Raw genomic sequence first — 22,278 nt, 5'->3', positions numbered from 1 at the left:
TGCCTTGTGTTCTGGCTTTTGACTCTGGAAAAGCCACGTTTCCAACCAAGGCACGCAGAGGGGCCAAGGGTGGGGAGAGAGACGCACGGGTGTGAGATTTGGGCAGGCAGCGGGACCCAGCTCACCTGGGCACAGGGAACAACTGGTTTTCAAGCTGGGGGGGCTTGGGGGAAGGCCTTCTGCCCCCTCCAGAGCAATTTCTGTTTATTTGCCCCCCTAATTAATTCATAGCCTTTCCTGGCCCTCCTACCCTTCCCTGGTTGACCCACTCAGGATCTGTCCTCAATCTCTTCTTGATCACAGTGAGTTTTACTCAGTATTGATTTTCTCACATATTCATATTTGTTTGTCAAGGCTCTAAATCGCTCTAACTTGTCAATTTCCTGTTTCCTGATTAAATTGTAAGTGTCCCTTTGGTAGCTGCATGGCTGCTATTTTTTTTTTTTTTTTTTTTTTTTTTTTTGACGCACACACATCTCAGGACCTGATCGAATGCTTTACTCTGGAGGCACAACAGTGGGACTCAGTGGTCCTAACCCATCCACTGTGGGAAATGGGAGGCCAGCAATAACAATAAAATGATACCCCCCCCCCACATACACAAGCTGAATGAAGTTCACCCTCTCTTCCCTTCTTCGTCCTTCAAAGATTAAACTGGCTCTGATACAGCTCTGTAGAGAACTTCCGGCCCAAACTAGACAGAGCCCTTATAAAGCCAGGGATCCTCAGAAAGGCTGGGGTGGCTTTTGGGGGACTGGACTTCTGACTTGATCTGAAACTAAAGGTGAGCTCAGTGCATAAGACCTGGCCAGTATACATAAGAGGATCAGAACTGTCTATCTCATTTTTATGTGTGTGCCTAGGAATAAGTGCCAAGAAGCACTAGCCTCATTTATGACCCAGCTGCAAAAAAAAAAAAAAAAATGCAACAGTTTTGAAAATTCATTAGCCATAAAGTCTTAATAGGCACAAGATGAAACTGTCATCCAGCTAGACTCTAGCTTTGTCTACAGTTCATGAAAATTCATCGCTTGACTCTTGTCTATATTTCTGTTGCTCTAGAACCCCTTTATATACATCAATTTCCCTTGAGTGTGTCCAGGCCTCTGGCATTCCCTCTGTACATGTCTGGGGCTGGGGCTGTTTCTCTCAGTATCCTTGCATTTCTATCCAACAATCTTTCATCCTCCATCTTTTCTGTGCTTCTCTCTCCCTTAATTGGTTACAGTATGCAATTAAAATCTATTTTAGTATTTATTGGGTAGAATTCAATGTGCCCTGCTTTTCCATGTGTGGACTCTCCCCAGGCTGAGCATTTTCCCAAGTCCCAGGCTCACATTTCTCTCAGCCTGCTGGCTACCTCCCCCGAACACCCCTCCAGCTCTGTCTGAACACACCACTGTCTACCACGGTACTTGCTGTCTTTCTCCCCAAGCCAGCTACTCTCCCTGACCTCCCCTGTTGCTGTCACAGGGACTCCCTGCCTCCCGGCAGACGGGTTCAAAAGTCGGAGGCTCTTCTTGCTTCTTGCTTCTCTCTCTCCCCCAAGATCCAGTGTCTTTGATATTTCCTTTCAAACATCCCTCCTTGTGCATTCTCACTGCCCTCACCATAGCATGTTCCCACCACTCATAGATGCGTTTTGCGGATCCTTCAACGTTTTGACACACACCATATTTTAACGTTTAAGTTAGTCATCATCTAATCTTATGTAAAAATCCAGAAATTTGGCTTCTCAAGGAAAACAACAACAATAAGTACCAACACCATCACCACTATCAATACTAATAACAATACTAATATTAATACTATGTGATCCAGCAAAAATGAGCTGAATTCCTGAATGGTGACATTAAGCTGGAGCAGGGTAGTGGCTGTTCCCTTGGATGGAACATACACTCTCTAGGCTGCCTCGAGCTTGAGCCAAAGAAGCCAGACAAAACGGAGTATTCATAGTATAATAACATTTCTATCAAGTTTAAGAATAGACAAAACTGGTAAGGTTTTGTCAGTAAGGTCAGAATAGTGGTCTCCCTGGGTGGGATGTACCATCTAGAAGGGGCACCAGGGAACCTTCTAGGGAGCTGGAAATTTCTACATCTTGATTGCATTGTGATTACAATGGTGTTTGTATATGCTAAAAATTCCTCGAGGTGTACACTTAAGATGCACTTTATTCTATGTAAATTAAATATCAAAAGAAAGGAAGGGAAGGAGGAAAAAAATGTAGGTACAGTGCCTACATTAGTACCTGGCACACAGTAGGTGCTCAATAAATGGCCACTGTTAAAAGTTTTTTGTTTTAAGTATGAGGGCTCCAAAGCCAGGTGTCCTGGGTGAGATGCCTGGTTCTATTCGGCAAGTACGTGAACTGTGGCGGCTTACCAAGCCTCCCTGCCCTCAGTTTCTTCATCAGTGAGATGGAGTTTATGAGACTTCGCAGGGTCATTGTGAGGTTTAACGAAGCACCCAGCACAGGGCCTGGCACATAGTAAGAGCTCAATACATGTTGCTCTAAAATAGAGAAGTGCTACCATGTGTACAAAGACATTATGCTAAGTGAATAAGCCAGTCAATACAGCACATAAATACTGTATGATCCCACTTACATGAACTATCTAGAGTAGTTACATTCATAGAGCCAGAAAGTCAAATGGTGGTTGCCAGAGGCTCAGGGGACATGGGGGAGTTAGTGTTTCATGGGTACGGAGTTTCAGTTTGGGGAGATGAGAAAGCTCTGGAGAGGGTGGTGATGGTTGTAGAACATTGTGAATGTGCTTAATGCCACTGAACTTTATGCTTCAAATGGTTAAAGTGATCAAGTTTGTGTTATGCATGTTTTACCACAATAACAAAGAAGGAGAAAGGAAGGAGGGAAGGAAGGAAGGAAGGAAGGAAGGAAGGAAGGAAGGAAGGAAGGAAGGAAGGAAGGAAAGAAGGGAGGGAGGGAGGGAGGGAGGAAGACGAGGCTGTGCTAGCCCATGAGGGAACTGACATTTCATTTTTTTGAACTTAAGATTTTGAGACTAGACAGAGCACCCTCCAGCATTTTGACAATTCTTGTTTTTTAATGACCATTTCAAGATTGAATGCCAACAAGTAAATGTCTTAAGAATAAAAGATTACCTAATTAAATACTTCTTTTTCCCCCCTTACACATTGTGTGTTCTCCCTTAAAGGAATACACGTTAAGAAACCAAACAGATCAATAGCAACAGCTAAAATGTCAAGATAACTGTTCCCCAGGGATTTAGTATCAAATAAGGGCCAAGTATTGTGGGGGGAAAGCCAAGCCTGTGTTTTAACAGATGATCTTTGAACTACGGAGATGTTCTCTGTACCTCTCACATTTTATCTTTAGTGAGTGGGGGCTACCATATTTGCACATTTAGAAAGTATGTATTTTATATCTCTGCTAGAATGTGTGAAACATCTGGGGCAAAAAACTTTCAGACTGATCCAGTGTTTATCAATGAAAGAAAATATGATTATCAAGCACAATGTGACAAGGGCTGGGCAGTCAGTCCCCCAAACACCCTGATGGCAGGAGTAAGGGAAAGAGCAGGAAAGAGCCAGGTCAGGTGGGTCCGGGGTATAGGAAGCAGCCCCTTAGGATTCAGGGTTGGGGACAGGTTCAGGGTGGGGACAGAGAAGATGAGCAAGCTCCCAGGAGCTTCAGGGGCTGAAGCTGCCAGGGGAAGGATCCTTCTACCTCTCCTCTTACCCCAGACCTGCTTGGAAAATACTGTTTTAGATGATGATGGTGGTGATGATGATGGTGGTGATGATGGTGGTGGTGGTGGTGATGGTGGTGATGATGGTGGTGGTGATGATGATGATGGTGGTGGTGATGATGATGATGGTGGTGGTGATGGTGGTGATGATGGTGGTGGTGATGATGATGATGGTGGTGGTGATGGTGGTGATGATGATGGTGGTGGTGGTGATGATGGTGGTGGTGATGGTGGTGGTGGTGATGATGGTGGTGGTGATGATGATGATGATGATGGTGCTGGTGATGATGATGATGATGGTGGTGGTGATGATGGTGGTGATAATGATGATGGTGGTGATGGTGATGGTGGTGATGATGCTATATACCAACATGGTAACACCCCCCTCAGTGTCATTCCCTGCCCCTTCTCAATGATAAAAACACTAGTGAGTCATGAGTAAAATGCTTGCCATAATTTCCTGTTATAAATGGCAGAGTTTTTACTGAAAATAGAATCTGCTATAAATTCAGGGAGGAAAAAATCAAACTGAATCTTCAAGAAATGAGTTTCCTTAAACGTGCTCTTCAATTTCTGTCTTAAGTGACACAGCACTTTCCAGTTACTGTACGTCATTATTCCACACAGACCTGTGGGGAATCGTAAGTGTTTCATTAACTTACCCAATGTTCTTTATTATTAGAACATTTCCCTCTGATTTTGTCACGTGCACGGTGTTAAAGCCATAAAACAGCACTTTTCAAATGTTCCACTAATTCTCAGAAGACCACTCTCCCGCCCTGTTCAGCAATAGGAACACTTTTCCATATCATACTTCTATGGCCTTTTGCTTCCAGAAAGGATTGCAACCTCTCTACACACATTACATGTGGTATTTATCATTGCCACACTCCGAAGAGGTGAGTATTTTACCTTCTTTTACAAACCCAGGAAGCAGCACACACCTTACTCGGGGACATCAAATTGTAGTAGAGAGAAAAGGGAGGAAAATTCACCATCCTGAGCCAGAACACTGGCTAGGCGTTGACTGACATCCCTTATTCTAATTCTAGGTTCCATACAATTCCATTTCACAGATGAGAAAACCAAGACCCAGAGAGGTTAAGAAACTTGCCCACATTCTCTGTGCCAGAACTGGGGTTCACCTCCAATGCTCCTGAACACACAGGGGAACCCCCTCCTCCACTCTGTTTTGCTGCTTTGAGAGAGACAGGAAGCCCTTTCGAAGTGGCCAGCACAAAAATGGTCTGATGGTTTTAATTGTCCACAAATGTCAGTATCAACCAAAAATGTGACATAGCCCAGCAACACAACAATCTTTGGCTGTACCAGGAGGAGCAGGATGCTGATGGATGTCCTGCAGAAATTGGGACAGATGTGTTGTCCCAGAGAGCAGGCTAGGCTGCTTGCTTGGACAGGGGTATCCGAAGGATGGCTCAGAGGAATTTGGCAAACACCTTGCACTAGGACTTAGCAAGGTACATACATGGTGTCCCCATGTGAGGGACAGAAACAAGCACTTGTGGTGCCACAGTTAGGTGGACTGGGAGACTGGCCATCCTCTAAGAGCCAGTTTAATGGCATGTGGAAGCCAACCTCCAAGATGCTTCCCAGCAATCCCCATTCCCTGGTACTCACACCTTTATATGTCCCCTCCCACACTAATCCAGGGCGGGTCCCATGTGACCAAGAGAATATGGTGGACATGACAGTGTGTGACTTCCAAAGCGAGGATATCAGAGCACTGCAGCTCCCACTCAGCTCCCTGTATCACTTGCTGTGGCAGAAGCCAGCTTCCATGCCATGAGGCGGCTCCACTGGCAGGCTGGATGGACAGGAACTGAGGCCATTGGCCAGCAGCCAACACCGACATACCGGCCACCACAGACCTGGATCCTCATGCCCCAGTCAAGCCTTCAGCTGACATCTCACTGCAACCCCATGAGCTAACCCAAGGCAGAATGCCTGGCCATGCTTCTCCCAAATTTCTGACCCACAGAAACCATGAACGATATTAAACAACTCATTGCTTTAAGCCACTAAGGTTTGGGGTGACACATTACACAGCCATTTTAATTGCAATATGGAGCCATGGCATCCTGCCCTGCTCTAGAACTCAACCCCAGGATAAGTGAAGACACAAAAGGGGGACACTAGTCAGCTTTGCCAAAAGTCCGCTGCTAAGAATAATAGCAAACACATAGAATGACAGAAACAGGATCCAAGATGGTTAGGGGTCATGAGCTTCATGTATTAGGGAAATTTTTAAGAGAGGAAAAGGTAAAGTCCCACACTTGGATCAGAACAACCCACTGTACCAGGACAAACCAGGGAAGACACCAGGCCCTTGCAGTACTTGTGGAAAGGAAATCTGTGTTGGCTACAGGCTCAAAATGAGCCGTGATGAGGCTGCCAGAAATGCACATAAATGAAGGCTGCATTAACTGAAGCATAGTACCCCATCAAATGAGGTGAGCTCCCCCCTGGGCTGAGCACCCTAACAGGACTATGCTTAGGTCTGAATCACTCTCTACATGGGGCAAGAGCAGTCCAGACGTGCTGGGGGAAGATTGGTGGGAGTGGGTAGCACCCATTGATGGAGAGAGATGAGGAAGGACGGAGTGAAGTGGGGATGCCCCGTTCCTAAAGGAGAAGAGGGGGAGCGTGAGAGCAGTACAGTCACTGACCTTAAATGCAAAAAGATCTTCCATGTGGACGGAGGTCTGGGAGACAAGGCCAGGAGGTGGAAATGGGCCTGTTTTGTTCCCTGCTGAACCCATAGTCATGGGAACCAGGAGGTGCTTCTTTGAAATCTGAGAGCTGTCTAAATATTAGAACCACGTGAAAATCGGACGCGGACTCAGAAGGGAGTCAAATCCACGGGCATGTTCGCACAGAGTCTATGTCCCAGTCAGTGAGGATATGGTCCTCAGTGTTCTCTAAGGGCCCTTCCCAGCTCTGAGATTCTCTTATTCTGTGGCTTTGTGATTGCATGAGTAGAACCTCCTGCATGATGCCAACACAGTGGTTCTTAAACTTCAGACGGCATATAAAACACCTGGGGGATCTTATGAAAATGCAGCTTCTGAGTCAGAAGGTCTGGAGTAGGCCTGAGATTCTGCAGTTTGAATGAGCGCCCAGCTGACGCTGCTAATCTGTAGACCACGCTTGGAGCAGCGAGAAGTTAAAGGTGGCCCATGATAGCAGATAGGGTCAGGCAACCTGGAAAAGGCATTAAGCATTTGAGCAGAGGAGGGATGACCAGCTTCAGAAATACTACACAAGGAAGAACACTGAACAGGGGGAGCGTCCATATGTCACCAAGGGCTTTCTGACACTAATGTCCTTTGATTTTCTAAACGTGGTCTTTACATTGTCCACTTTCCAATCATCCTGGGTTTTCTGTAGCCTGAAGGGGCAGCAGAGTAGAGTCAGGCTAACCTGTACTCATTCACTTCCTGGGTGGCCTGTGAGTCTCAGTTCTTAGTGTGTAAAATGGAAACAATGTCCACCTGTAAGGCTGCTGTATCAAACAGGGTCTGGCACGTAATAAGTGCCCATTATATGTTTCTTAGCCTCATTACAAAACTAGATGATCAATAAGCATTCGTTTCCTTCACTACAAAGATTAATTACCTAATTAATATTTGTCCTTGAATTGAATTGTCCTTCACTAACCCCACATGTCCTAGGATGGAAGTCAGATACGACCCCATTTTACAGATGAGGGTGTGGTGTGTTCTCACCTAGAGCATCAGGCAAATACTGGCGTGAGAACCCATGACTCCTCCTATTGGAATTTTAAGGATTTTTTTTTTTCTCTAGAAGAGTCATTTCCCCTGGTCCAGGCATTGGGGTCAGTAACTAATAAGATTTCGTCCCACTTCTTTGTCTGAGAGACAAGATGCTGTTTCCCCCTGAGGGGCTCTGGTCACCACCATGTCAGTGCTGCCCAAGCTGCTCCGAAACTTGGAGACCTGACCAGGAGAAACCAACAGATTCAGGTAGAACAGGGGTGAAGCCAAGAACTGCCCACCAGTGGAACACCTTAGCCACAGCTCCTGGGCACCAGTGGGTGGAGTGGGGACCACGCCCTCCCCAGGCTTTACTGCCCTGTGCAGAGAACGGACAAGAGAATGTGCCGGGCCAGGGCCAGTCCTGACCCCTAGGAGATGGCCAGCAAAAATCCCACACAATTCCAGAGTCATCACCCCTGGGAAACTGAGCCACTTCCATACCTTTTAATCAAGAAAAAGCCTAGTCTATTATCTCTGTAATGGGCAGCCCACAAAGACCCCACTTCTTGCTCTTCTTCATTCAGTCCATGCCCAGTGAGGGAGTCAAGCGGCTTCTACCACACTGACCAAGGCCACTAAATCTTAGCGTCAAGCCCCACCGGCTTCCTTCTTTCCTTCCTGAAAGCCACCAACCAGCCTGGGTACCCCCAAAACAGCTGTGGCTAAACCAGCAGCTTGTGTAGCAGAGAGAGCATGACTTTGGGTTTGAACTCAGACCCCGCCTTGAGTAGGTTAACTCCATCACTCTGAGCCTCTGTTTTTCACATCTTTGGGGCGTGGGGGAATCCTAATTACCTCATTGGGCCTTTAGGGAAATTAAGGGAGAGATTAATGTATGTTAAGCAACCAGCTCACGGAAGGTGTTCAAACGCTGTTGGTTCTTATTCTTTTGACTGGAAAAAAATTATTAAGGAGGGTGGTCTCTGGAGCTACAGAAGCACTGGAGAATTCCTGCTTCGTTTTGAGATGTCCTTGGTCTCTCCGGGACTTTGAAGACCCTCACCCTTTCTCCCTGAGACTGGCTCCCAGTCCCCAGCATGCCTCCCCGCTGCCCCCTAACCTCCTTCTCTCCCCGTCCTCCCTGCCATCCCGGGGCACCCCACCCCCAAAAACTTTCAGCCAGTTCCTCCTGAGGGTCCTTCCAAATTGTGGCCCGGTTGCAGGGGGCGCACCCTGCCCTCTCGCTTCCCGCCGGGCGTGCGCTGCACAGCCCGCGCCGGGCCCCGGGGAGCCCCGTCCGGCCATCGCAGGCGCGGGTGCGGGTGCGGGCGCGGGTGCCGGCGCGGGTGCGGCTGCGGGCACAGCCCTCCGGGGCCCCTCGGACTGCGGAGCCGCCGACCGCATTGCAGCCCTTCCCGCGCCGCCGCCTCCCGCGGGCCCCGGGGCTGCCGGCTCCTCTCGCGCCCTGCGCCCCGGGCGGCTTCCCCAGCGGCGCGCCGGTCCGGAGCCGGGGTCCAGCGCGCTCCAGACGCCTCCGCCCTCCCCTCCCCTCCCCCGCCGGCCGCCCCTCGGGTCCCCCGGGGGTGGGGTTTCCCTCCGCGCCCGCCCGCGTCCCCCCCGCCCCCCGGCACTCCCCTCCCCCGCCCGCCCCTATGTATGTGTCACCACGCGCCATGCCCGCCCGCTCGCCCGCCCACCTACCTCCCAGCCGCTCCAGAGGGGGCTCGCAGAGCTGAGGACGCGCGCCGCGCCGCTCAAGGTCTCTCTCCCCGCGCGCTCGCCGGCCGGCATCTGACGCGGGTGCCAGGGTCTCCGGGCACCTTGCAGTGGCCCTTCCCTCGGCCAGCCGGGACTCCGCAACCCAGCCGCTGCCGCCGCGGCCACCGCCTGAGGGGACCTGCGGACAGCTCGCCGGCAGGAGGAGGGGAGCATAGCGCGCGCGCAGAGCTTCTCCCCCGCCGCGCAGCGAGACCCGGGCCTCCCGGCCCCAGAAGCCCCCCGGCCGCCTCGCCAGGTGTGTGGCACTGAAGTTCTTGCGGAAGGGAGTCCAACTCTTCAAGGTAACTGTCTCCTTCCCTCCAGGGAGAGGCTCTCCCGGGGTCCCCGGGCCAGCCAGCAGCGGTGCGGCGGCTGTCCCGCTCCGTGCGGGGGGGGGGGGGGGGGGGGGGGGGGGCGCGCGCCCCCCGGCGGGGGGGGGGGGGGGGGGGGGGCTGCGCTGCCTCGGTCTCCTCTGTGCGGGGAGGCGTGTGCTGGGGCTTCCTGACCGCTGCGTCCGCCGCGGAGTTGAGCAAACTTTCAGGCTGTGCGGACGCCGCGTGAATGGGGCAAAGGAACACGTGACGAGGGGCTCTTGTCTGCTGGTCCCCCGAAATTAAGGAACAGCGAACGGGGAGCTTTTACTTCCGACTCCCGTGGGTTTTCAAATCCGAGGGTCTGGAACGAGCCATGGTGGACAGACCAGCAGCTTTAGAGTCGGGGAAATGTGGGTTCAGATCCCCTGTGTTACTTTTGAGCTGGAGGAGTTGCTTCATGGTTCTGAGCCTTGGCCTGGGCTGTCAGTGGGAAGGAGAAGGCTCTTTGGCAGGGTGGCTGGGCATGGGCAGTGTGTCAGGTACACGCAGGTGCCCAAGCAGAGGCTGAGAGAACCCATTGGTCCCACTTCCTTGGCCACTTGGCCTACTCCAGGAGCCACAGGGATGGGAAAAAGCTGGGGGGGGCGGATTGGCAGAACCCAGGACAGGGCCACTGAGCTGTCAGCAAGGGAGACAAACCCTGAACATGCCACTAAGCAAGGGCATCTCTCAAGGAAGAGGAAGGGAAATGAGGACACATGACCGGGACAGTTTTGCGGTCTCTGGGTTCCTCTGCAGTTGAAGCCAATGATGATGGTGGAACCTTTCAAACCCTGGGCTTGGGTGGATGGTTGTCCTGTTAACTGAACCTGCATTCTAAGCCAGAGCAAACTGGGCGGGGGCGGGGGGCTGTATCCTGTTGGAAGACTCCAACCCAAACTTTTCCATCATTCTACTACTTGCAGTCGTGAGCAAGGTTCTGATAGGACTCTTCTAGGGTCTCACCGCTAAGGAGCCCAGGTCCCAGCATTTCGCTTGGTGCGTAAATTCCAGCTCTGTCGGGGTGGGCTGCCAGGAGGAGAGGAAGAGGAGGATGCAAAGCTGAATGGGTTAGTGTGGTGTTTCAGGTCCGGGGCACTGCGGTGGGTGGGTATCTGACAGTTTGGGGGAACCCTGGACCTTGGAAATACATTCGAAAGAAAGTGAATCCAGAAAAGTGTGATGACTTTCTAAAGGTCACATGTGACTTAGGGGAAGGGCAGAACTAGAATCCGGATCTTCTGAGGCCCCAGTCGGTTGCTCGTGCTGATTTAAAGAATCCAGAAGTCTGGGCTCCAATCCTTGTTCCTTCCTTGCCTTTGGGTTGCTAAGGGGAAGATCGGCTGTGCCCCTGGGCAGGGCAGCTTAGGAGGCGCTTTGAAGAGCAATGTAGGAGCGTTGGCCTGTCCAATCACTGAGCCTGGAAAAGACTGCCCAGGAACGGAAGGGCAATCAGGGAGAAAACCCCAAGGCCATGGGGGAGAAAACCCAGAGGAGGGGGTGCCCCTAACCCAAAAGCAAAGATCCCTCCAATTTAAAAAGTTTCGGATGAAGGAATTATGAAAAGGGAGAAAATATCTCTCGGAGAAATGCTGGAACTTTTCAGGTTTCAAGTTGGGTTAAAATGTGCTGCGTCTATGTGCAGTTTCTAGCGCGTCCCCCAGTACGTTCATTCATTCATTGTCCAGGAACTACTGAGCGCCACCTAGTAACTCTGCTCCGTGCTGGCCCATCGCGGTCCTCAATACACAGTAGCTGTGGTAACGCAAGCAAGTACTCCATAACTGATATCGTTTATTATTATTATGACTAATTTTAATACTAAGTAGGTATTTTTCTTTTGCTAGAATTTTCCATGAAAATCATACCTCAATTGGGATTCTTTCTTTATTATTTGAAAGCCCTCTGGTCCATATAGGAGTAAAGAATCCAGAGGGGAAAAGGGAGTCTCTGTGAGCTTGAGTGGTGAGACTCCATGCCCCTTCTCAAACCCACGCACACACTTTGCCCCTGCTCCCCATCTCCCACACACCCACATCCCAGGCAGCCTGCACCCCTGCATGCCGAGTGGGGCGCCCTCCATCCCCCCCATGCCCAGAACAGACTGAACAACTCCCCAGTCAGAGAGGGAGCTCCAAGAGAGCCCTGACTCCCGTGATGGTGGGGGCTTGCCTGGCAGGGCAGATCCGGGTTCGAATCCCAACTTGGCCACTTACTGGCTATATGATTTTGAAGAGGTCCTTGTCTGGCTGTCAGCAGGCACCAGAAACCTTAATTCCTCTCCTCTAGCAGCTTCTAGGCCCCCTTGGGGTCACAAACTGTAAGTTCAGGAGAGTACTAATTGAGAATATTCTGTAATAGTAAAAGACTGTGTGTCCCAACTCTTCATGTGGTTTTTTTTCCATGATGCCTCCTAGAACCTTGTCCCTCCCAAGCCCCTTCTTGTTGGGCATGAGGAGGGCCTCAGCTGAGCCAGGGGAGGCCCACAGGCCCCTGCTTGGAGACTCACTCTTAGTCTCTCTCTGATCCTGCAGGGACATCTAACACAGAACCTGTCCATCTGCGGGTTGTAAAACCAATTTAGGGGAGTGTAATGACATAGGAAAGAGTAATTTCTTAGTGCCTCCCATGCAATAAAGGTAAGTATTGTTTTCGGAAACTTTTATTTCTGTTATATATTTAGCAATCCTAAATAAGTGTATATGTGGTTATAACATATAGGTATATACACGATGTATACAAATTTGATGTTTATAGGATGAATTTCTTACTGCCGGTTGTGGTCAGAAAAGTCTGAAAGACATTGATCCTGATAATGTTTCTGTCTCTGAGAAATTCCTGCTTCATGGCTCCAGCTGGCAGGTGCCGGGGCATCCTTGCTGCCCCTGTGCTAACACCTGGACTGGACCCGTAAGCATCTTGGGAGTGGGGGCAGCAAGGGGTGGAAACTGGGGGTGGGAGTGAAACACAAGTTCGAGGAAGAGCACCCAGACTGTGAGAGGAAGCAATGCATGGAGGACAGGCCTGCTTGTGCGCGGAGCAGGAGGGGCGACAGGGCCAATGGGATGCCCTGGGAAAGGGGGTCTGTGGGTGGGAACATCTTTTTTTTTTTTTAAGATTTTATTTATTTTTAAAGAGAGAGTGTGCGAGTGAGCAGGGGAGGAGCAGAGGGAGAGGAATAAGCCGACTCTGTGCTGAGCACAGAGCCTGACTCAGGGCTTGATTCCAGCACCCTGAGGTCATGACCTGAGCTGAAATCAAGAGTCAGACACCCACCCGACTGAGCCACCCAGGCGCCCCTTCACGGCTACCCTCCTTCCTTGAGAAAGCTCTGTTCTATCGAGTGAAAGGGGGCTGTGGCATCTCCCCTGGCTGCTCTCCTTCCCCCAGACCCGATAGGACACCCCATCCCTGAGAGGAGATCTGGGCCCCTGGGAGTGGTTGAAAAATGGAGTCAAAACGTTGCAGGGGAGGAGCCTCTGGGGGGTGCGGGGCAGGGGCAGGGTTAGAGAGGGAGAGCGGGAGTGAGGCAGAGGGAGGACCAGAGAGAGGGGGAATTTGTAGGGAAAACGGTTCCTTTTTTCAAAAGTTGAATCCAGGGCAAGAACGGAAACGGTGGAATTTACTTTTAAAAACTCAGAGCCTCCTTGTAAGCGGCTGAGTGTGTGTTGTGTGTGTGTGTGTGCATGCGCGCGCACGCGTGTGCATGCACGCACGCTAAGAGGGCGGGCCCTGCAGGCTGGCCTGGGCTTGTGAGAGGCGACTTTTCTACCTCTCAATGGCCTTACAGTGTATCTTAAAGAAGCTTTTTGTTAAACTCATGAATAGGTGGATTTGGGATGTGGGACGCTGGCCATCACGATTTGGATATTTGGTTACCTTTGAGGTTACATGTTTTCCCCTTTAAGACACACACCCAGAAAAGGAGCCACCTCTCCTGCATCGGGTCGCTTTTGGGGTGAGAGGGCTTGCTCGTCTCTCGGTGATTGATTTGGCTTGAGGGGCAAGGGTCTGAAGGAGAAACTGAGGACCGGGCAGATGTGTAATGTCCAGCCTGGCCGACAGCCCCTCCTCGGCCCCCGGACTCTGGGACTCCGAGGTGGAACATGGCAGTTCCCGGACCATGGATGTCCAGGGAGCTTCGGGGCCTGTGGTGACCCTCATGTAAGAGATCACAAAGGGAATGGAGGCCCAGAAGGGGGAAAGTACGTGCCCCAGGCCGGCCCAGAGCAGACCAGTGAGGATCTGGATGGGAACCTAGGCCTTTAGGCCCTCATCCCGAAACATACCATATCCATGGAAAGCATTCATTCATTCTTCCTGCAGCACCACTTGCTACATGCTACAGGCACTTCACTAGGTGTGTTTAACAATTCACTCTTCCTGCCCTCCAGCTACTCATGGTCTATTGAGGAAGACAGGCTATACTCAACTTGACCCTGACCCCGCATTCCTATAAACCAGCGGCTCTCAACTGGGGAGCTCTTTTGCTCCCCGGGGAACATTTGGCTTTATGTGGAGAGATTTTTTTGTTGTCACCATGGGGGAGGGGTGATAGTACTAGCGTCCGGTGGGTAGAGACCAGGGATGCTAGTAAACATCTGAAAATGCCCAGGACAGTACTTTCCTCCTACCAGTAGAGAATGATCCAGCCCAAAATGTCAGTAGTGCCAAGATCGAGAAGTCCTGCTCCAGACCTTCATTTAGTTATGGGGCCAGAGTATGCTGTGCGCACCAGCAAGAAGCCTGGGGGTGGGAGGGCAAGAAGGGAGGGTTTGGCAGGCGGGTGAAGAGCAGACGGAAAAAAAGAAAACAAGAAGCCGGGCCCCAGTGGTAAAGCAGAAAGAACGGGGACTTTGGCAGCCGCGATGTAGGTTGAAATCCCAGCTGTGTGCCCTTGGGCATGTCACTTATTTTCTCTGAGCCTCACTTTCCACATCTGTGAAATGAGGTTCATCCGATGGTTGAGGGAGTTCAAGATAAAGCGAATAAGGGACTTGGCACAAAGTAGACCTACAATAAAAGAGTAACTGCTATTATTGTCTTGGAGGCTTTTCGAGGTCCCACTCTGGAAAATCACAGCATCAGCAGGTGTGGACATGTGATCGCGAGACCAAAGAAGGTTGCTGTTCAGGGCACGATTGCCACCGCAATGCATTCTGGTTGGGGGCCGGCATGTGGGTCAGCACTTCTCCCCCCCCCCCAACACACACAGCTCCCAGCACGGGAGAGGGGGTGTGGTCCAGTGAGAACGCATCCTACACTGTGGGCAGTGGGAGAAGTGCTGGGCTTGCAGTCACTTGAACCGAGCACTGCCTGGCTGCATGATGTGGGCAAATTCCTTTGTCTCCCTGAGACTCGGTTTTCTTCTCTGTAAAATGGACATCCTAACGCCTGCCTTCACAGAGCAAGATCCAGGGAGAAATTTATGTCTGGGAAGGTGCCTGGGGGGTGGGGGGAAAGCACCTATGAGGCCTAAGCAGGAATCTTTTGTATCTGGTGTGTGCTGCCGCCTGATCCAATGCCTGGCACACACACAGGCAGGCTGGTTGAATGAATGAATGAGCAACCCTTCCACTGTGAGTTCCTCTCAATGCTTGAGGAGACGAGAACCAACAATAGTCAGATGGGCTGTCCTCTCTTGGCCACGCCTCCATCCCAAGCCAGCTGGAAGAAGCCGGGACCTCCGTCTAGTTCCCTGTGGGCACCAGGCTCAGGTTACAGCCCTGATAGCAGCGCCCTCTAGAGGGTACTGCGGTCATGGCAGTTGAGTTGTGCGAACCCGGAGGGAGCCCGCCCTGTGCAGCAAGGCCTTTGCTAGACCACACGGAGTTGAACTTACTGTGTATTAAGGCCTCACTGAAAGTCCCGAGCCAAAGGAGTGGATTTGGGAATTGCCAAGCTTCCCTGAGCCTCTCTTTCTCAGAGTCATGAAGCATTAGATCCGAAAGGGACCCAGGGGACTAAATCACCCACCTCCTTCATTACGGAGATGAGGCACCTGAGTCCCAGAGAGGGGGTTCAGGCTGCTCTCAGCAGAGCTGCAGCTCCCATCGGGGCTGCTGAGGCTCCTCCTTCCACATCACATGTCACATTCAAACCAGTAAAAGGAGGCGCCTGATCACAGAAACGCCGTGCCATCCCATAAGAACCCAACTGCGGACAGACTTCATCCTGGGGCCACCCACTGTCTACCCTTGGGCCACCCTCTGACTCTGTGCCTCCAGGGTCCTTGCTCGTTCCTGGGGTTGTTCAGGGGAAGAAAGCCCTTATAAGAGAAATGTCCAGGGCAAGGGGGAGCGCAGCCTCCCATCTCCCTCAGAACACCTGGGCTTTCTTATCCCAGCCTCCACCCTTGGTCATAGGGAGGGGGTTTTCCCCAACCAAACCTTGGCCTGACCTTCCCCTTCAGGTGTTCCCCCCCATCCCAACCAAACCGCCCTCACTTTGACCTCCTATCAAGCTGGCTCGGAGGAACACCTGGATTTTAGGATGACTCAGGAAAGTAGTGGATGTTTGTCAGCTTGGCAAGACACTGAAAAAGGGACCCGGATGCCATGATCAGAAGTAACCTCTGTCCCTAGAATCAAAAGCATTGGAGGAGCTTTGGAAAAAACAAGTATGCCTAAATCCTAATGTACCCCCAGAGATTACGCTTGGGGGGCAGGGTAGGAATCTGTGCTTTGCAAATGCACCCAAGGTAATTCCATTGCAGCCCAGTTTCTGAACTCTTAGTGTAAAGCCCCAAACAGTTCTCTGGGTGCCTTTGGTTCTCAGCCACTTTCTTGTAGCCCTACCTCTTGGGGTCACCTGCCCTCCCCTCCCTGCAGGCAGAACTACAGCCTCTGCCCCCAATTTGTCCTTTAAGAGAATGAGAAGGTCATAGCCTGCCTCTCTGTCTCCTCCCTCCTGCCTGAGACAGGGGCCCTGCTTCCTTACCATAGTTGTCCTTGACCCTGGATTAAGTACATATGTCCCTGGAGGATGAAGCTAGGCCGGGTTCCCAAAAGTGGGTTCCCCAGAACATCTGTCTCAGGGTTGGTCAATGGACATTACATGTAAAAAGGGCCTCATCCCCGAGGGTCAAACAGAACAAAATGCACCCCTATTCTGCAGGAATTCTCAAGATGCTGAGGGATATTGGAAATCTCCGAGTTTCTTAGACTGAATTTTCCAGGGAGCTCTTCTCTCCTAGAGCAGATTGAGGGTATGGACGCTGATCTAAGCAATCAGCCAGCTCCGATCCTGCAGGAATGAGGCAGCTGCACCAGAGCCCAAGGGGCAGCCCAGGGATGGGGGAGTGCTTCAAAACCTCAATCACAAACACGATCACTGACCCAGCAAGGCCTCTCCACCCCCAGAGCAAGGCTGGACCCACCCTCTCCTTTCCCACCTGATACCTGCCACCTTCTCTTTCAAGGTTGGCCATGCAGGATGCTCATTTAAGTTTCGTTGTTTCCCAGATTGAAAAACATGGGAGGGAGGTGGAGCACTGTGCGTGGTCTGCTGGGGGCTGGGGATGGGAGCCCCCCCCCCCCCCCCCCAGGACCAGAGGCCTAACCCTGTGTGCTCTACTGGCCATGTGACGCCAGGGGGCGCCAGTCTCGTGGCCATTTCTATAGCTAACCCCTGGCCCTGGGACTGAGCAAGGAAGAGCCGTGTCTGCATGTTGGCCTCTGTCCCCTGTCCTCGTCACTACAGCCGTGCATGTCATCCCCACCCCAGCCCCACACGGTTCAGCCAGGGGAGCTTCTTTACCCTTCTCTGGGCCATTAATTCCCCTTAAAGTAGCGTCATTCTGTGATTCCCCCTTCCCAAGCCCAACCTGCAGTGGCTTCCGCTGATCTTGCTTTGTGAACGTTTTAGCAGAGTGGGTCCCCCTGGTGTGGGGGGACCTGATTGCGTAAATTGTCTCCACACCCCGTCCCGAGAGAGGAGAGTGCTGTAGGGCTGGGAAGACCTAGCACGAGCTTAGAGCCTCACCTCCCACTGCCTCCCCTGCCCACCTGGGCCCCCCCAATCCACTCTTCTCTCTAGGAGCCCCGGCTGCCATCTCAATGCCTTAGGGGCCCCAGGGGCTCCCACAGGGGTCAGCAAGACTCACATATGCCAAATAAGGCTCCCACCATGTTCAGCGGCTGGAAAATTGTAACTAGTCCAGCCCCTTCCTTCGTAACTGCAAGTATGGTGTGGGCGACTGACCCTTAGATGATTGCGGCCATCAGCCAGGTTATTTGCACATCCCTTTTCAGCCCACTGGGGATTGCAGAGGCTCTCAGAAGACCTTTACCCTTGGAATGCAGCCCAGTTCTCTTCCTTGGCCCCATAGGCCCTCAAGGGCCTGTTTCCCTTTCCCCCTCAACATCCCGATTCACCTTCCCCTCACCCACCACCCTCCAGCATCTTCCACTTCGTTCCCACCTTAGGGCCTTTGCCCTCCTGGTCTCTTCTGCCTGAAGCTCTTTCCCACTTGGCTTTGCAAGGTTGGCCCATTCTGGTCATTTAGGTCCAAATGTCACCTCCTCCAGGAGGCCTTTCTTGACCACCCAATTTAAAGAAGTTAAGCACGCCCACCCCCATGTCCCAGCAGCCCTGTGTTGCACCTTTTTTGTTGCTTGCCACTGTCTAAAAAGTACTGGTTGGTTGGTTTCCTTGGTGATTGTCTGCCCCCTGCTCCAGCCCCCCCCCCAAATCAAAAGCTGCGTGGGACAGGCGCCCATCATGCAGATGATCTGTCTTGATCTTCTTCTATCTCCAACACCTAGAAAATGCTCAGCACACGGTAGGTACTCAGAAAAAGTGTGCTGACCAGACAAATGACTTTTTAGCCCAGTACTTTTCAAACTGTGTTCCAGAGAGTCTGCGGGGGTTGTCTGTCACACCCCACGGGGGCCATAGAGGTGAGTAGAGAGGGGCAGTGATTTTAGGGATCCCCATGTCAGATGTGATCAGAACAACTCCACTTTTACGTCTTTCGAAAGCCACTGATACGGTGCTTTCTACTCTTGTCAGAGATCAGGAAACCGAAACCTAGAAAGGAATATGTCTGGTAGAATGCTAAGCGAAAGAAGGCAGTCAGAGAAAGACGAATGCCATATGATCTCACGCCTATGTGGAACTGAAGAAACAAATGAGCAAAAAAGAAAAAAAGGGGGGGCGGAAGCGCAAGAAAAAGAGACTCTTAACTGCAGAGAACAAACTGCTGGTTAGCAGGGGGGAGGCGGGAGGAGGGATGGGGAAATAGGGGATGGGAGTTAAGGAGATCATTTGTTGTGATGAGCACCAGGTGTTGTACGGAAGTTTTGAATCACTATATTGTGCACTGAAACTAATATAACACTGTATGTTAACTATCCTGGAATTAAAATAAAATTTAAAAAACAGTATGTCCGGCCTAGGGGTCTGGCACTGGATGGTGTCAGACCTGGAACTCGGACCCAACTCCCACTGAACTGGGCTAAGAACAGCCCCTACCCGTCCCAGTCCACCTCGGGCAGCCCCATCTCACCCTGGCCATGGCTCAGGGACCCTGTGGTGTCAGAACGGCCACCACCTGAGCCAGCTCGGGCTCTGACACCAATGGGACCCAGCTGCGAGACATGGCTGCTCTCCATAGGCCAATACCCTCTTCCCAGCTTCCCTTCATAGTTCATGATGACTCGAGCATCAAGGGGGAGCAGCTGTTTTTAGGAATAAATTTATATTTTTAGGTTCTACCACCTTTGGAGCCTCCAGTTCTATCACTGGGCTACCCAACGTGGACCGTGGGCCTTCTGTCATCTTGTTTCCTTTACTTTTTTTCAAGCTGTGGGGTCCCGGCACTCCCTAGGGCATGGAGGAAGCTGGCCAGACACCGGGGTTAGGACAGAGAACAAGACGTGGTTTCCCGGGCCTGGCAGAGCTCAGAGTCTTCATGACCCTGCAGACATCAGCGGGCAACCCTTCTCCGCCTTCACCGTCCATACTGAACAGCATCTCCCCTCCAGTTTGCCTGTGTGCCTGTCCTCTCAGATTCCCCCGCTGGGGACCTCCCTGGAGCCTCCGGCCCCACCCTGTCTTTCTTTTCTGATGGAGGGTCCAGCCCATGCTTGCCTGTGTTTTATTCCCTGCCCCCTTCCTGATGCCATTGTAGCGCTTGGACTCATAAAAGAATCCATCAGGCCACTGTCCTGTAGGAATGGGAGTCAGGTGGATGGGCTCCAATTCATCAGCCGTGTGACCTTGCTAGAGTTGATTAGTCTTGCATGCCTCAGTTTCCATATCTGTAAATCAGGTATAATGTCTCTGACCTCGTGAGTTTGTGGATATCCTCATGTGTTGAGGACAAAATAACTTTGCTAAACCGAGGTACCTGGCACAGAGCAAATGCCCTCCAAGCCGTAACAGCTGTTAATCATGAATATCCCCGGGGCATTCCCGGTATCTGAGAACCTGACCTTTTGTAGAGATGGGTTGGGTGGTCACGTGACTACCTCTTCTCGCCCAACCTGCCATTCCTCACTGCTTTCCTGAGCACTGAGGCTCTTGAGGCAGCCATGCAAGCTCGGAGCGCGGAGGGATATGGGGATCGCAAGAAGAGCTTTATGCTTTCTGCCACCTGGAGGCCAGCTGCGGAACAGGGCAGGTCCCCTGGCAGACCTGACAGCAGGTAGCTGCAGCAAGCCCTGTTGTACCAAGGGCCCCCTGCAGTGCAATTCCAGGGGGTGCCATTCTATTACCTTCCATGTGTAGACTGCCCCCTGGGTTGGTACAGGGCACAGCTGATTGCAGCTTTACCCATCAGCCCTGATCGTACCCCATTCCTTCAGCCACCCCTTGGGACTGCACCACACCCACAAAGGATGGACCAGCAAGAAATTCCTTTTCAGGTGTTCTACCTGCTCCCAGCTTGGCTGTGCTTTCAGGAGGCGGGCTGGGGAGGCGGGGGAGCTGGTGCAGGACTGGGAGCTGCCTCTGTTTCCACCCCCCGCCCCGGTCTCCTGCTCTGTGCCCCGTCCTTCCCTCCTGGGACTGGGGAGCCAGGAAGTCTAACTGTCCCAAAAGAAACTTCGATGGTTCTGAGCAAGTGAAGGCAGCTGAACAGCCTGAGTTGTGCCTCTGTTGAAACATCAGCGTTTCTTCGGCCTACGTGGACCCTAGGAGAAAAGATGCTCTGAGTCCAGACAGGCCAGAAACCTCAGAGAAACGTTCACTTCTGGGTTTTTGTTAATAAAAGACAGAATCCAGACAGGATCTGGGCTATGTTTCTCCCTTCTCCTGGCTCCCTAGAAATACAGAGAGCCACCATCGTCAATCAGTGAGTGCAGAAAGGGAGTTGGAAGTGCCTGACGTGGCATGAACGTCAAGGGGCCAAACCAAGGGAGTCACAAAGATCGGGTTCAAAGGGCAGCAGAGAAAGATCTAGAAAAATCCAAGAACAATCCCGGGGCACCTGGCTGGCTCATTCGGTAGAGCCTGCGACTCTTAATCTCGGAGTTGTGAGTTTGAGCCCCACATTGGGTAGAGAGATTTTAAGATTAAAATCTTAAAAAAAAAAAAAAAGAACAATCCCAAGGCAGGACACGTCTCCACTAAGAAAAGAAAGGCAGGAGAGATTTAGATTAGACATGAGAAATAATTTTCTAAAGAAATTTAAATCATCCTGGGCACCTGGATGGCTCAGTCAGTTAAGCATCTGCATTTGGCTCAGGTCATGATCTCAGGGTCCTGGAATCGAATCCCACATTGGGCTCCCTGCTCCTCCCTCTCCCCCTCCTCCCTGCTTGTGCTCTCTCTCTCTCTAACCTCAAATAAATAAATAAAATCTTTAAAAAAAAATCAGTCAATCATCCTGAGGTTGACTACCAAGTAAGGTTGGGCAATCTCCTTTTTTAGGAGTGTTTTTGGTCTTAGCTGTAGTAAAACAGTTACCCATTGTATTCATTTCCTAGGGCTGCCGTAACAAAGCACCACAAACCGGGGGTTTAAAATGACAGAAATGTACCGCCTCACCATTCTGGAGGCTAGAAGTCCAAAATCAGGGTCTCTTCAGGGCCATGCTCCCTCTGAAACCTGTAGGAGAGAACCCTTCCTTGCCTCTTCCCAACTTCTGGTAACAGCCGTCAGTTTTTGGCGTTCCTGGGCCAGCAGCTGTCTGACTGTGATCTCTGCCTCCGTGATCTCGTGACATTCTCCGTGCATGCCTGGGTCTTCACACCTGTTCACGCTTCTCATGAAGACACCACTCATACTGGAATAAGGGCCCATCCTAATGACCTCACCTTGACTCGATTACATCTGCAAAGACCCTGTTTCCAGATAAGGTCACATTTGCAGGTCCTGGGGGTTAGGGCTTCAATATATCCTTTTTGGGGGGGTGAGGAACTCAATACAACCCATGACACCCTTCATTGACTTGCAACCATATTTTGGACCCATGCTTCATCTCTGAGATGTACAGGAAGTTCTATCAAGTTAAATAAACGACGTGTTCTCTGACTGGTCAGTGGCTTTTATGCTTACCAGAGACTGGGCGGGTTTTGAGTAGAAAGGATACAAATGTTGTCTCATGACCCGAAGCAGCAAGAAGCTTAAAGTGAGTCTAATTAACCCCATTCTGTAGATGGTGAAACCGAGGCATGGCTGGTAAGTGATAGGGCCAGGACTCGAACTCATGACTGTCTGATTCTGAAGTTCATGGTTTCCTGGCTATTTCAT

The 22,278-nt window shown here is 51.4% G+C and overlaps 1 protein-coding gene across 1 annotated transcript in view; it reads left to right on the top strand.

Annotated features, from left to right (window-relative positions):
- Positions 1-9,188: 9,188 nt before the first annotated feature.
- The window catches only part of ACAN (aggrecan), a 62,262-nt gene continuing 49,172 nt past the window's right edge, over positions 9,189-22,278 (top strand). The window contains 1 exon segment of the mRNA XM_073882267.1: positions 9,189-9,531. The gene's annotated coding sequence lies outside the window, so the exon portion shown is untranslated.

Source organism: Callorhinus ursinus, unplaced genomic scaffold, assembly GCF_003265705.2.
Source record: "Callorhinus ursinus isolate GAN/ISIS: 27379988/994484 unplaced genomic scaffold, GSC_fseal_2.0 scaffold45, whole genome shotgun sequence".
Lineage (NCBI taxonomy): Eukaryota > Metazoa > Chordata > Mammalia > Carnivora > Otariidae > Callorhinus > Callorhinus ursinus.
The sequence above is the reverse complement of the archived record's forward strand: the minus strand, read 5'-3'. Positions and strand labels throughout refer to the sequence as shown.